Here is a 17,053-nt window from a genome sequence, read left to right as displayed (position 1 = left end):
AAAAATGCCAGAGAATTATTAGGCTGTAATTCACGCAAACTGGACGGGACGAAATGTAATAGAGAGTCTTTTGTATTTATCTTAATAGGGAAGTCCAGAACATAGTTAATCAGTTTACTAGTTTTGTGCCCTAACTCTGTTGAATGTAGTAGTTTCTTTCAGAAAACAATACCCCAAATCTGAGTCCTCTGCAGTTCTTTGGTTTAAACATATCTGATGATTTCTGAACATAACCTGGATGTCATTTACAGCACTTCCATTTGTCAGGGAAATACCATGTTTGAAAGGAACAAACAATATTAGTTGGGCCAAAGAGCAGATCAGATCCTCAGGCAGGCAAAATGGTAGTACTGATGATAAAGAATTTGGTAAAAAGAGTCTTGCTGAATCTATTGACACCCAGTTATTTATGTGCATACTGACCAAACATCAATTTAACCTGGTGTGAATAGCACTGGCCAATATTTCTGGATGAAATCAAGCCCATCATAAAAATAGAGCCAGTTCAAGTTGGTGTGCTGGCTGACATCTTCATTTCACAATGAACTACATTTCCTGACCTAGAATGTTGCCATGATGGTTCCACAGCCTGGCTAGTGTAAGGATCAGGACAGGTTGGATATGATATTTGTAAGTCCTCATACTCAGGTGAGATCAGGTTTGTTCTTGTAAACGTGAGAGTCATAGATTTATGGTGGAGAGCCAGCATCTTTTCCCCAGAGTGGCACTGGCCGATACCAGAGGACATCTACTCAAGGTGAGTGGAGGAAAGATTAGAGGAAGCGGGGGTGTTTTAAAAAAAAAACAGTGGTGGGTGTACTGACAATAACCATACCAGCAGTGCGAGTATAAGACAGCTTTAATAAACTAATATGTACACTAAGAGGTCTTGTCTCTCTGCAAGACAAACCTGGAAGGCAAGACTGTAGCTCTGGACTGCTTTATATACAAAGTCACAGGATGACCCCTGGTGACCTAGTGGTGTAATTACATATCACCATATTCACCCCCCCCCTTAAAAATGTTATTCCCCCACCACCACACCCCCCCCCCCGTCCTTTTTCCTTTGTTTGTAAGTTCATAAGTCCAAATTTTTCATGGTTTCAGTTGCCTTCTGGACCTCCTCGGTAGTTGTATAGGGGTGGGGAGTGCGGTCTGCCTTTCGGCCTTCTTGGTGTCGGTATGGGAGTGGGAAGTACTAGATGGCCATGTGGGCTGGGAATCCTCTTGTATGGGATTAGGTCCTCCCATCAAGTCTAGGGTGGTGATATTTTGTGGAGTGGGCGTACCCAGGGTCCTGATTTCCGGGGTGAGTGGTTTAGTCCTCTGGGGTGACTCGATGGATGACTGTTCTAGTGACTGCTGCTGCGTTCCTTGTTGATCCGTAGACATCTGTGTTTCCTCCGCATTGTTCACACATCCGGCCGGCTCGAGATCCCTGGTGCCCACCGAGTCTTCTCTTCCATCTGGGAATGTGATGAAGGCGTACTGAGGGTTCGCATGCCTCAACTCCACTTAATCCACCAGCGGGTCCGCTCTGTGGGGTCTGCAGTGCTTCCGGAGGAGAACAGATGCCAGTGTCATCATCCATTTAGGCAGCACTGTGCCCATCATGGCTTTCCTTGTGAAAGAAAATATACGGTCGTGTGGGGTCATGTTAGTGGCAGTACACAACAAAGAACGTATAAAATGTAGGGCTTCTGGCAACACTTCTTGCCATCTAGTAACAGGCAGGTCTTTTGCTTTTAAAGTCAAGAGGACCGTTTTCCAGATAGTGGCATTTTCCCTTTCGACTTGTCCATTCCCCCTGGGAATGTAACGTAGTGAGGCTGGTAGCAATCCCTCTCTCATGCAGGTACTGCTGTACTTCTGCACTCATGAATGCAGCACGGCTGTCTGTGTGTATGTAGTTCGGGTACCCAAATATGTTGAAGATGGGTTGGAGGCATTTTATAACAGTGGCTGCTGATATATCAGAACACGGGATTGCGAAGGGAAACGGGAATATTTATCTATTACATTTAGGAAATAGACATTTCTATTATTGGACGGAAGCGGGCCTTTAAAATCGAGGCTGAGGCGTTCAAAAGGTTTGGTAGCTTTTATCAGGGTGGCTTTGTCTGGCCAGTAAAATTGCGGTTTGCATTCCGCACAGATGAGGCAGCTCTTGTTCACTGACCTCACTTCCTCTACCGAAAATGGGAGGTTTTGGGTTTTAATGAAGAGAAACAGTCTATCGAATCCTGGGTGGTCCAGCTCATTGTGCAAGCTCTGCAACTGGGACGTGTGGTTAAGGATGGCACAAATGCCTCTGGACAGCGCATCCAGGGGCTCGTTGAGTCTCCCGGGACGGTATAGAATGTCATAGTTAAATGTAGACAATTCTATCCACCAGCACAGGATTTTGTCGTTCTTAATTCTCCCCCTGTTCTGGTTATCGAACATAAAAACCACAGACCGTTGGTCCGTGACGAGGGTGAAGTGTTTGCATGCCAGATAATGTCGCCAGTGCCTTACTGCTTCCACAATGGCTAGGGCCTCCTTCTCTTCTGCTGAGTGTCTTACCTCTGACCCCTGTAGGGTTCGCGAGAAAAAGGCCACCTGTTGTCCGTCTTGATTTAGGGTGGCTGCCAGAGCCACATCGGATGCATCCGTTTCTATTTCAAATGGGATCGACTCATCTATGGACCGTAAGGTAGCTTTAGCGATATAGTCCCTAATGTCTCTGAATTCTCTGGTGGCTGCTGGGCACAGTGGGAAAACTGAGGCTTTTATAAATGGGCGGGCCCTGTCGGCGTAGTTGGGGACCCATTGGGCATAGTAAGCGAACAGTCCCAAACACCATTTTAGTGCTTTCAGCGTGTGTGGGACTGGGAGGTCTAGGAGAGGGCACATACGGGCTGGGTCTGGGCTGATTTCCCTGTTCTGCACTATGTAGCCCAGGATTGGCAACTTCCTGGTGCTAAATACGCATTTGTCCCTGTTGTATGTTAAGTTCCTTTCCTCGGCTGCCTGGAAGAAGTGTTTTAAATTCGTGTCACGATCCTCCTGAGTGTGGCCACAGATTGTCACGTTGTCTAAGTAGGGGAACACCGCTTTCAGTTGGACTTATCTACTCTTCGGTCCATTTCTCTCTGAAACAGGGACACTCCATTGGTGACACCAAAGGGGAGTCGCAGAAATTGATACAGCCTGCCGTCTGCCTCAAATGCCGTGTAAATGCGATCACTGTTTCTAATGGGCAGTTGGTAGTATGCTGCCTTCAGGTCTATGTTGGAGAACACCTTATACTGCGCAATGTTGTTGACCATGTCTGCTATGCGTGGCAGGGGGTAGGCATCTAGTTGTGTAAATTTGTTGATTGTCTGGCTGTAATCCACTATCATGTGCAGTTTTTCTCCTGACTTTACTACAACCACCTGGGCTCTCCAGGGGCTGGTGCTCTACTCTCTGATGCCCTCCTGTAGTAGCCTGCGGACCTCTGTCCTAATGAAGGCTCTGTCCCTCAGGCAGTTCCTCCTGCTCTTTGTGGCTATTGGTGTGCATTCTGGGGTCAGGTGTGTGAACAGCAGAGGGGGTTCTATGTTCAGGACAGACAGGCTGCGGTGTTGTTTCTTCATAAGGCGTACTGGGGTGGGGGGGTTGCTGGTGAGGCCCATTGTTCACTATTGTAATGCTTTCTAATTGACACTTAAAATCTAACCCCAATAGTACCTGGCCACAGAGGTGAGGGAGTACTAGTAATTTGAACCCTTTGTATTTTGTGCCCTGGATTTCTAGAGTAACCCTGCAAAACTGTTTTACCTCAGCCACAAGGCTGCTAGCTGCTAACAGGATCTGGTGCTCACTCGGGCGTGTGGGGAGGGCAAGGCGGTTGACTAACCCCTGGTCAATAAAACTTTAAGTGCTTCCATTATCTATTAAGCAATTTACCCTCACATCATTAATTTTGATGCACTCAGTAGCATCAGATAAATTGTGTGGACTCGCCAGATTCATGCATAGGGAAGCAAGTCTGGCATGTCCTTCCATCCGATAGTATTTGGCATCATATTCATCTCCTGAAGACTGTGTACTATGCTCTGTAGCATTTGTCCAAGATCGCTGGCTGCACATGGCATTCTTCTTCTTCTGTTTGTCTGTGGAGAAAAAAGAGCTTTCCCGCCTCTCATTAGCATGAGAATGGGCCTTGGCTGTGGCCTTGGGGCTTCTGCAGACTTTTGCATAATGGCCACGTTTTCCACAGTTGGAACAGACATTTTCTCTGGCAGGGCAGAGGGCTCTGGGGTGCTTTCTTTGTCAACAGAGAAAGCACTTGGGACCCTCAACGTGTTGCTGCTGCTGTGAATTCCTGTGAGGCAGCATACTTTTCTTTTCGTGGGGCTAGAGGGTCCAGCAGTGTGACGTTTGTCCAAGCCCCAGGATCCTGTGAGTACTCCTCCAATTCTTTCTTGGTGCTTTCTAAAGCTTCTGCAATAGTCTTTGCTTCATCTAGCCCCACCATTCCTTTCTCCAGCAATCGATGTCTCATCTCGGTGGACCGTATGCCTGCAACAATTCTGTCCCTAATAAGGTCCTCCACATACTCCTCAGCTGATACTGCTTTAAAGTTGCAGCCTCTTGCCAGGTCTTTCAGAGAGAGTATAAAGTCTCTGGCGGACTCCCCTACTTGTTGTGACCTGGTCATAAGCCTACACCGGGAGTGGAGTTTGCTATGCCCCTCACTGTAATGCCTCTGTAAAATGCTTATTGCCTCTTGGTAGGACCTGGCCTCCTGAATAAGGGAGTAAGGGTGGTCTCCCAGCTGCGCGAACAGCAGCATTAATAGCATAAGCAGCTTCCATCCTAGTAGCTATCATATTAGTTTATTAAATTTTACTAACAATAACCACACCAGCAGTGTGAGTACAAGTCAGCTTTAATAGACTAAAAGGTCTTGTATCTCTGCTAGATGAATCTGGAAGGCTTGACTGGAGCTCTGGACTGCTTTTTATACAAGGTCACTGGGATGACCCCTGGTGACCTAGTGGTGTAATTACATATCACCACCTTGGGTGCCTAGAAGATCATGGTCGAGGCTGATTCAATAGGAACATTTAAAAAACTTAGATAAACACATGGATGTAAGAACAATGGAGGGTTATGGGATACGAGGGAGGGAAGGGTCAGATTAACGTGGAGTAGGTTCATATCCTTCAGCACAACATCGTACTGTTCTTTGTTATAAATACAGTAATTCTCAGCATCCACTGCTTCTTCTTTTACTGAAACAGAAATAAACTAAGCTTTGCCTCAGATGGCATGAACTATGTTCAAACCTAACTTTGACTGTTATCAATATGGAGATTGCATAGTCCCCCATTTCTATTGGATATTCTGGTTTCAATCCACTTTGCAAAGGTGTGCTGGTGAGGAAATTGGTATTATAAGTTACCCCTTGGTGTAGAATTAAAATGTGTTCATGTGTCTGAGAGGGAAAAAGTTGCAGGTATATAGAAACAAGTGGAGAAGAAATGGGAGTGAAGGGATTGCTGTGCTGGAACCTCGCACAGGGCAAACATTCTTCTAAGGCAGGGGTGTCAAACTCAAATTCATGGAGGGCCAAAATTAAAAACTTGGACTAAGTCGAGGGCCAAACTAAATATTTATTGAAAATTTTCAACAACATCTGCATGTTTTCTCTTCCTTCAACATATGTAATGTTAAACTTTTTCTTATTAAAATAAATGTTTAATAATAGTTTTGGATCAACTCTTTCATTGTCATTGGCCCATTTTCTTTAGCGTCTGAAACCGTGCACATGACGAGTCAATGAGGGATGATTAAAGCAGTGGTCTTCAAACTTTTTCTTTCCACCCACAGACCACCTTAAGCAATCCCTTACTAATCACAGAGCACCAATGGCACAGGGACGCAAGTGGAAAGAAAAAGGTTGAGAACTGTTGTATTGTGGTAACTCCACATCTGATTAGGTTAATTGTTAGGCAAGTGGTCAGAGAAGGACCCCCCCACCCCAAGAAAGGCTTAAATTACAGGAACAAAATAAGCTTCCATCTCACTGCTCCCAATCTTACACACAGTCCTGATGTGGAATGTGGGGTCGCAGCTCCACGTTCACCCGAGTTCAGGTGCTGTCTGTGTGGAGTTTGTATGCTCTCCCCTTGTCTTGGACCAACAGGTCGGTCGCCTGACGAAGGCACCCGAACCCCCCATTGAAACGCCGGCGTCTGGGGCGGTGGAAGAATTGGCTGAGAAGAGCGTGTTGCTCCCACCCCCCTCCCATGGTTGGAGAGGGATTAAACTGCGATCTCACGGCGCCGGGCTCATCTCCAACAAAAGGAGCGGGAGGCAGGGTCCGCCGCGCATGGTGCGAGGGGGAAGGCATCACCAACGAGACGTTTGGTCTGGCGTCGCCGCTGAAGCGCAGACCCAGCGAGGATGGTCCCCAACTCCAGCCGCGTCTGTGTGTCCGGGAGCCGGGCGGGCTGAGTGTGGCGCTCCGATCCCTGGGATTCGGGACTCAGATCCCTCCACACCTCCGGCGTCTTCATTTTCACCTTCAGTGTGCATGCGCTATACTGGCGCGGCGGCCAGCGGGCCAACTCTAATATATATAATATGATCTTGCGGGCCAAATATAATTATATCGCGGACCAAACTTGGCCCGCGGGCCAGAGTTTGACATGTGTGTTCTAAGGCATTATGATGCAAATTATTTTTTCAATATATTTATTCTATTTATGCTGCTGATCTTACTCTTCTCTGTTCAAAGCTGCTTGACTCTAGATGGTATTACATGCCTATCCATTAAAAAATTGGTCATTGCTGTCTTCCACCTGCCAGATTTTATAAGGTGCCTTTTACCATGGCAGTGCTCCAATTGGGTAATGTGGAAAATATTTTCTCCAGCTGCCTGGGGAATGAATGGAGCAATCCTTTGTGCTGTCACTATGGTGATGCAGCCCCGATTATTTCCCATTGATTGGTGACAACAAGAAATCATGCTGCTTATTATTGCAAAATGCTGTACAATATTCCCATTTATTCACATCTTTAACCTTCAGTCATATCACCAGTAACTTACGTTAAAACAGATTAGTCTTTATGAAGAGAGGAGTCAAACATAAGAGTCTGTAGACACTGTGATTTGAAGTAAAAACACAACATTAAAGAATCTCAGCAGGTCATGTACTTTATAGAGCAGAGGTAAAGATACTTAACTAACTTTTCAGGCTTGAGCCCTTCATCAAGGTATGACAAATTGTAGACAGATTCCTTTTATTCAGGTACCTCCCTATATTTTGTTTTTGAGTCCAATGTGACTGGGTTGTGTTATGTTTGCATGAGTGTAAACAGTTACTATAATCAGTCTTGTTAAGTCTGATGTGACTCTTAATATTGTGTTTTGTAATTGAGAATACCAGTGTGTGTTGTCCCTGTTGCGATCCCCTTGCATGTTCTTTGATAAAGATTCTTCCTGTGTTCGGCCCGTGTCATTGCCCTTTGTACTCACTGAACTTTTTGCCTTCCCACACAACATTTGTATACATTTTGGTTTGACCAATTAGAAATTACAGCACTTTTTATACATTTCCCCCATTTCAGGGCACCATAATGTTTGGGATATTTGGCTTCACAGGTGTCCGGGTATGTTTAATTGCTTCATTGGTGAAGGTATAAGAGAGCTCAGCTCACTTCTAAGCTTTTGATTACCTTTGGAGTCTGTAGTTGCCATTTTCAACATTAGGGCCAGAGCTGGGCCAATGAAAGTCAAAGAAGCCGTCACAATGCTGAAAAACAAGAATAAAACAGTAAGAGACATTGGCCAAACCTCAGGATTACTAAAATCAACAGTTTGGAGCATCTTTAAGAAAAAGGAACATACTGGTGAGTTCAGTAATGGCAAAGGGACTGACTGGTAGACCATCATTGCTGATGACAGAATTCTTCTCATAATGAAGAAAAATCCCCAACCACCTGTCCGACAGATCAGAAACATTCTTCCGGATGCAGGTGTGGATACGTCAAAGACTACTGACTGCAGACTTCATGAAGAGTAATTCAGAGGCTACACTGCAAGATGCAAACCAATAATTAGCCACAGGAAAAAGGAAAGCCAGATTACAGTTTGCCAAGAAGTATTTAAAGAGCCTGTAGAATTCTGGAAAAAGGTCTTGTGGACAGATGAGACCAAGACTAATCTGTAACAGAGCAGTGGCAATAGCAAAGTGTGGAGGTATAAAGGCACTGCCCAAGCTCCCAAAGCATACCACCTCATCTGTGAAACATGGTGGTAGGGTTAGTTATGGCCTGGGCATGTAAGGCTGCCACAGGTACTAGCGCACCTATCTTCATTAATGATGTAACTGCTGATGCCAGAATGAATTCTGAGGTGTATAGAAACATCTTATCTGCTCAAGTTCAAACCAATGCCTGCAAACTCATTGGATGGTGCTTCATCCTACAGCAAGACATAGATCCCAAACATACTGCTAAAGCAACAATGGATATTTTTCAAAGCTAAAAACTGGAAAATTTTTGAATGGCCAAGTCAGTCACGCAATCCAAATCCAATTGAGCATGCCTTCCATATGCTGAAGAGAAAAGGGGACAAGCCCCTGAAACAAGCAGAAGATGAAGATGGCTGCAGTAGAGGCCTGGCAGAGCATCACTAGAGAAGATAGTATCTGGTGACGTCTATGAATCTCAGACTTCAAGCAGTCATTTCAGGCAAGGGATATGCAACTAAGTACTGAACATGACTAATATACAATCCATTGCTGTGTCCCAAATAATATGGTGCCCTAAAATGAGGAAGTTATATATAAAAAATGCTGTAATTTCATGGTCAATCTAAAATATATAAAAATAATTTTGAATAAAATCTGGAATGCGCATTTTAATCACGTGAATTGTCTGATTACAAATTTAAAACTGTGGTGCCCAGGGGCAAATAAAGGAACAAATTTTTTTTTAACCGCAAACATTAAGGAAGGCATTGTAAATATACAGATAATAGCTAAGCGAGAAGTCTGCTGTTGCAGGGAACTTGTGCAGTACACAAAAATGCTCAAGGAATTCAGCAACTCACACAGGATGCGCAGAAAGCAAAAGGGAAGGGGAAGATGAGAAAGGAGATAGTAAGTGATGGGGAAGAGCAGAGGACTAAAAAAAGATGCTCTAAGCTTATTTCTCTTCTTCCTTGATCTGCTATGTCCTCCAGCACTTTGGGTCTTGCACTCAGTAAATAATAACCTCTGGGAGTCTTGCAGAAATTGTGCTCACCTTTTGATGAAATGACTCGGTGCTAAGGGAAGTTTGATCTCTATCTTGGGAAGGATTTTCTTGACAATGAAAATTTTTCTTATACTGATTAGAGTTTAAAAGCACCAAAGAAATCTCACTGAGACAAGTGAAACAGGAAAGTCTGCAGACGCTGTGATTGTAGTAAAAACACATCAAAATGCTGGAGGAACTCTACTGGTCTTTCAGCATCCATAGGAGACAAAAATATATTGCAGACATTTTGGGCCTGGGCCCTTCTTCAAGGAAGAAGCAGAATGAGCCAAGAGCAGGAAATCTCAAAATTCAGACACTGCTGGGTGGGAGAGCAATCCAGACACAAGAACAGGTATTAATTGGGTAATAATAAGGGGAGAGGTGAGGATTTATTATGTCTGCTAAAAGGAGACAAGGAAAGGGAGAGACAGAACTGGGGAAGGCAACAGGGGAAGAAAAGGAGAGGGGGTGTTAACAAAAGCCAGAGGTCCATATTAAAGCCATCTGGTTGGAGGGTGCCCAGACAGAAGATTAGGTGTTTTTTTTTCTCCAATTTGCAGGTGGTCTCAGTCTGGAAGTGCATGAGACCATGGACAAGCAAGGAAGTGAGATGGGGAATTGAAATAAGTAGCCACTTGGAAATCCACACGATTGAGGCAGACAGATGCTCAACGAAGTGATCTCTCAGTCTACACCCAGTCTCTCCAGTGTAGAGGAGATCACAAAACTACAACTATAACACTGGATGCAGTAGATGACCCCTGCAGATTCACAAGTGAATTGTTGCTTCGCTTGGAAGGACTGTATGGGGCCTGACTGGTGGAGAGGAAGGAGGTGTGGGAACAAGTGGAGCATCACGTGCAGTCACAGAGGTAGGCAATAAGGGGACAATTGGAGGGGGGGGGGGAAGAGAACAAGAGAATAACAGAGGGAGAGGTCCCTGAAGAAGGCAGAGAGGGGAGGAGAGGGAAATATGTGTCTATTTGTGGAATCATATAGTAGATGACGAAAATGGCCAAGGAAGATATGTTGGACACGGAGGCTGGTGGTGTGGTAGGTGACGACAAGAGGAATCATGTCCTTGCTGCGCATGGGAGCAGAGGGGTCTTAGCAATGGAGGATATGTGGGTAACCACCAAGTTGATAGTGGTAGAGGGAAAGCCAAGTTATTTGAAGGAGGAGGACATCTCTGATGATCTGGCATTGGAAGTCCTCTTTCTGGATGCAGATGCAATGGAGACAGAGACTGGAATGAATCTCTACAGGGGACAGGGTGGGAAGAGGTGTAGTTGTGAAAGTTGGTGGGTTTGTAGAAGATATCTCACAATGTGCAGCATACTCTGACCAACTAGACATTCCCTCCAACTTGGTATTTTTTTTTTTCTTTGGCTTGGCTTCGCGGACGAAGATTTATGGAGGGGGTAAAAAAGTCCACGTCAGCTGCAGGCTCGTTTGTGGCTGACCAGTCCGATGCGGGACAGGCAGACACGATTGCAGCGGTTGCAATAATGGCGTGAAGCAAGGCTGTGTTCTCGCACCAACCCTCTTTTCAATCTTCTTCAGCATGATGCTGAACCAAGCCATGAAAGACCCCAACAATGAAGACGCTGTTTACATCCGGTACCGCACGGATGGCAGTCTCTTCAATCTGAGGCGCCTGCAAGCTCACACCAAGACACAAGAGAAACTTGTCCGTGAACTACTCTTTGCAGATGATGCCGCTTTAGTTGCCCATTCAGAGCCAGCTCTTCAGCGCTTGACGTCCTGCTTTGCGGAAACTGCCAAAATGTTTGGCCTGGAAGTCAGCCTGAAGAAAACTGAGGTCCTCCATCAGCCAGCTCCCCACCATGACTACCAGCCCCCCCACATCTCCATCGGGCACACAAAACTCAAAACGGTCAACCAGTTTACCTATCTCGGCTGCACCATTTCATCAGATGCAAGGATCGAAAATGAGATAGACAACAGACTCGCCAAGGCAAATAGCGCCTTTGGAAGACTACACAAAAGAGTCTGGAAACTTGGTATATAGTATTTTTACATTCCCTTGTTCATCTTCTCTCTAACTGGCCCCATTCCTCTATGAAATAGATTACTTTATTCCCAGTTTACCATGGCAGCTATCACCTCTTCCTACAAGAAGTATTCTCTTTGTCTCTTCTATTTCTTTCCCCCATCCTCTCTAACTTTTAACTAACTTGATATTTCCTTTTTCTCAGTGATGAAAAAAAGAATCTAATCTGAAATGTTTACTCTTTCCTCAGAAGCTGGCTTTCAAGGTGAACATTTTCAGTATTTTCTGTTTCCATTTCAGATTATTTAAGTGTTGCCAATAGATGGTGCACTTGATGTAGAGTTGGGTAGAATGGGAAAATGTAAACAGGAAACTGAACAAGGTATCAAAAATTCTAACATTCTGGATGTTTTCCTTTTTCTTCCAGAGATTTTCAGTGGGATTTCTCTGAAGACAATGCTGATTTTTAAACTTTGTTCAGGAATGTACTAATGGATTGATGAATTTATGGAAACAAAAGCCACAAATAATAAAAGTAGATTATTCAAGAAAAAAATGCCTGGGTCTTTGATCTCCAGAGGATTGTAGATCATTAAACTCTTGAACCACCTGCAGTTGTGACATTTCAGCTTCACCCAAGAAATTAGGCATTACAAATTTCTTGAACTAAGATGAACTGCAGAGAGACACAAAGCTGCAGATTGTGAAATCCTGAACCAACAACGAGATGAACCCAGCAGGTCAGGCAGCTTCCATGGATGGAAATGGTCAGTTGTTTAAATGTTGATTCAAATAATTAAATCCCTCTCTTGTTCTTATTTCTCTCAGATACTCATTGACCAGCTGCATATTTCTAGTACTTATTATCTTTATTTTAAAATGGGGTGATTTTGGCAATGTCCCTTTTGGAAACAGTTGATATCAAAGCTATTTCAAGGAAGGGAGAGCTGTTTGGGAAACAAAAGTGTTTTCCCTCTTCTTTGAAAAGAGAATTCAGGATAAAATATGATTCAAATGGCAATTAGTAGTTGCTTTTCCCAAATACCAATTTGGTAATTTGGCTGCATGATCTCTCACTATTAGGCATCATGAAACCTTTTTTAAAATTCTATAAAAGGATCGTTTTTTTTGCACATGGAATTTGAAAATAAAATGCATCAAACAAAAAGAAAATTTGGATGTTGGAAATCAGGTACACACAATGACAAAGGTCACAAAAATCTGTAACAATTTCTTTAAAAGGTTCAATGCTGCTATTTCCCTTGGTTAAAAATGTGGAAAAATAGAAATATTGCACAGAATTTTGCAATAATAGATATGGTAAGGATAGGAAGATCCTCCAGTAGAATGGTGGTGTGGGGGGGGAGGGGTGGTGAAATGGTAACTTCCTGATTCTGCACAGTCAAAGGAAAATGTGGATATTCATAGCATTTTGTGTTGATTATTGTTACATACCAGACAAACAGCAATAGAAATTCACCAAGACGATGGTATTTTCAAAACAATAATTTTTATTAATAACTATTAACAACATAACACTAAACTCTAAACTTAACCCCACTATAGGGAAATGCATATATGTGTATGTGTAGCAGGTCCCAAAAACATTACAGTTTAGGCACAGATGTAAAAAGAATGCATTTTTAAAGTTCAGTTACTTTTGTGTTGAAACTCAGATTCTTTAAATTATTGCCCAAAAGTAATCATGGAGTAGGTGTGAGGCAGTCTTCTCAAAACCCACAAAATTCTTGTAGAGTTGCTTTCAGAGAATTGTTTCCCCCTCTTGCATAGACGTTACAGTATTGGTATTTCACACGATGATTCCACCAACTCAGGTCTGAGTCTGACGAAGTAACCTTCACAAAGGTTATGATCCAGAAACAAGGATGATCTTGCTTTCTTTTCCCCAGAATTGGGTCAGTCACAAGTGTCTATTTAAAGTGCCACCTCAGCACTGCTCTCTCTCTCTCGGCCAAGAGAAGCAGCAAAGTGGCCATCCTTTCCAAAGATACTGCAGTTCTGTGTTCCTCTTCTTGACAAAGAGAACACAAGTTATTTCCTCACAGAATCTTACTGTATTTCGAATCTCAGATGAAAGCTGGTGTAATATTAAATATTTCTCCTTGAAGTGCCTTTAATCACAGGACATGACCTCATTGCTGACTTTGAAGTTTCTTCAAATCACTTCAAAATTATAATTCAAAAGTAAATGACTCCTCTCTGTCTGCTGGGCACTGAATCAAAAGTCTTCTTTGTGTACACAGGTGCTTATCCTTAGCAACAGCAATTGAATGGACAATCAGTGCAGGTTTTATGGCTGTTTACACAGCTTCAGTTTAACAGACATTTCGACTTTCAAAACGGTTTGCGTCCACCCACAAAATCTCTTTACAAAGAAATATATATAACTGAAGATTAATAACACAATTCCATCACAATCATCTATAAACTGATAACTTTATAATAAACATAGAATTCAAATACAGCTCATTAACTTGAATAATTTATTCTCTTTCCCTCTACAAAAGCTGACTGATCTGCTGAGTGTTTTTAGATTTTCAGCATCTTGATTTTGGCAATCCAGTCTACCTTTTCATGGATTGAGGAAGCATGCATCATACAAAATTAAAGACCTATCCAAATGCCAAGGTGAGGCTCTTGCTGAATCCCTGATTTATGTTTTCTTTCAAGATGTATGTAGAAATTCTCATTAAGGTATGGTACTCGTTGGGGCACTGTATTCCTAAGGTTTTGACTTGCCTTGAAGCACATAAAGATAACATGCCAATTATCTGGTTATTGACTGCTATTAGTGGAGTATAGCCATGTGTATGAATAAGGTCAGCAACTGCTTAACATTACTTCCTTTTAATGGGCATCAGATCCCAAACGGCATCAAATTCTGTGGTGATTCCTTTTCATCCCAGCATGTCTTGGCAGAAATTTTGAATTTTTTTACTATTTCAAACTGACATCTCTTTAGTTCAGATGACTCATTGCAAACTAGGAATCATCCTTATCTAAGGATGTTTGATTAATTTTGTTCCAAATGTGCTTTAAGGCATTTAACTCTCTCATTCTTTATTGTTAAAAGTCATGTTTACTGTGCATTCAACCCAACTCTGCTTGATTCCATGCAATCATTTCCACATGGAAAAAGAGGGAACAAAAAGTACTTGGTACACCCTGTACATTACTAATTTCAGCACTGTTTCATTATCGAGTGCATGAATTTTCTGTTTGGGATTGTTATCATCAGCTGTAGTTTTGTCATTTTTATAAATACTGGCCTGAACCCAAGACCATTCCAAATGCAGGGGAAGATTGGGCACTTTAATTCAGGCAAACAGAAACTGTAAGTGCAGGAAATGGCATTTTCTGAAATTTAGTTTTAGCGCAATGAAGTTTCCACAAAGATCAAAACTGAATCAAAAAGCTTTTACCTCAACACTAAATTTTATTTGCTGCCCTTGCAAATAATACATTCAGAAAGTAGCTTCCGCTTATGTGTAATGATTCACCATTTGCGTAAGTGCAGTGGATTTTGTCTGTGAGGACAGACTTTTCCTGTTACAAATAAAACATACTTATTAATAATAGATTTTTAAAATAATACAAAACAGCAATTAGCAAGATATTTTCTTATGCTTTATTTGGAAGACTAAAACAAAGTGAACAGAAACAGCCTTTTTCTCCCCTAAATGTTCTTGTTCTCTTTCTAGTTTTGGAATAAGATACATTGCATCATCGGACCTGTAAAAGTGGAGAAGTGGAAATCCTACTAATTATGACAAAATCTGAAACTGGTATTTTTAGCCCCCAAGAAACTGTCCTCCAGCTTTTGTTTTCATCTCCATCCCGGTTCTCAATTTTGACATCCAATTTAGCTTGCGTCCCTTGATCTAGCCAACCCAAGGAAACACATTCAAAGTTCAAATTTATTTTCAGAGTACATACATGACAACCCTGAGATGCTTTTTCCTGCGAGCCAGTCAGAATTTCTATTTATCGGAGGTGCAAAAATTACTGTACTAAGGAAAAGATATGTATTCAAAAGAGGGAAATGTAAACAAGAAGGAAATGCAAACAAACTGTGCAAAACAGAAAATAAATATTCAATAACAAATAATGTGCAAAGTAAGCGTCTTTAAGTGAATCGCTGAATTTGTTGTTCAGGTTTCTGATGGTGGTGCAGTAGCAACTGTTCCTGAACCAGGTGGTACGATTCTTGTGGCACCTAGACCTCTTTCCTGATGGCAGCAGTGAGAAAAGAGCATGTCCTGGGTGGTGTGGATCCTTGATAATTGTTGTTGAATGGAATGTTACATCCAGTTCTGGTCACATCATTGCAGGAAGGATGTAGAAGTTTTAGAGAGGATTTACCAGAATGTTGGCTGGAATGGAGAATATGTCTCATGGAGTAAGTGTTGACCAAGCTAAGGCTTTTCTGTTTGGAGTGATGAAGGATGAGAGTTGACTTTATTATGTCACTAATCTATTATATACAAAATTAGGAGAGGCATAGATAGGATGAACAAGCAGTACCTTTTTCCCCAGAGGGACAATAACAAGAACCAGAGGACATCTGTTTCAGGTGAATGGAAAAAAGTTTTGGGGATATGTCCGAGATAATTTTTTTTAAAACACAGAGTTGTAGGTGCCAGGGATGGAGGTGGAGGCTGGTACAATAGAGACATTTATAACACTTAAATAGACACATGATGTGTGCAAAATAGATGGTTATGGGTGTGTGGTTCTGATAGGTTAGGTTGTTGTGGGCTGCAGAACTTGTTCTGTGCTGTTATGATCTATGTTCTCATTTGCACCTGCCAATTTCCATCTTTGTAATATTGCCAAATCTGCCTGTGCCTCAAACCATCTACTGATCATTCTCACCCATGTTTTTACCACATCCCTATCCAACTATTCCATTTTTTTGGGATAGCCTCCCACTTTCCAACTTGAGCTTATCCAAACAGCCATTGCCTTACATATTGAGTTACATCAAAATCTTTGCTCTACCCTCTAGGCTCCTGATTCAGCAATGCCTAGTATTTAAAATCCTCTTCCTTGGTGGTCAAATTTCACAACCTGCGAAGGGAACATCATCTGCCCATTATCAAATACCTGGAGGACGAAATGTGCACTTACAATTATACCACCTCATTCATGGAAGCAGCAGGCCAGACTATTTCTAACTACCGTAGTTCTTCTGAAACAGGACTAACAAAAATAATAATTGGAATATCTTTCAAAGTCTTAATAATATAATGGATTTTTGTGTAAAGTGAATAAAATAATGGTTTATTTGAGAAGCTATTTCCTCGGGAGAAAACAACAAATCGAGTTTCATGTGACCACACCTCCCGCCTTTTCAGCCCGGCAGCGCCCCCAACCCCAAGGCCCTCCCACACAGCATAATTTTAAACTGAGAGACCACAGTATCTGCAGCAGATGCCCTACCATCTCCTCGTGTGTGGTCCCTCCTGATTCGGCTATTGGCTGACATGGATTGCATGCCTGAATTGCCGTGAACACAAGGCGCAAAAAGAATTTGAGATTTATGTTTGAGTGGTAAATCGAAGAGGGAGAGCCTGAGATGTGAGAGTTGTGAGTAAAATGTTTGCTTTATTTAAAAACTGAAATGCAAATTGTGCCCCATGGTTCAGGTAGGTCGAGGGGAGGGGTTGGAGTAGGGAGCTCCGGTCACCGGAGTTCCCGACGCTTGAGTCCCAACTCCGTATCCTTCCCTCGGCCTAC

Source organism: Narcine bancroftii, chromosome 9, assembly GCF_036971445.1.
Source record: "Narcine bancroftii isolate sNarBan1 chromosome 9, sNarBan1.hap1, whole genome shotgun sequence".
NCBI classification, from domain to species: domain Eukaryota; kingdom Metazoa; phylum Chordata; class Chondrichthyes; order Torpediniformes; family Narcinidae; genus Narcine; species Narcine bancroftii.
This window is presented reverse-complemented; position numbering follows the sequence as displayed.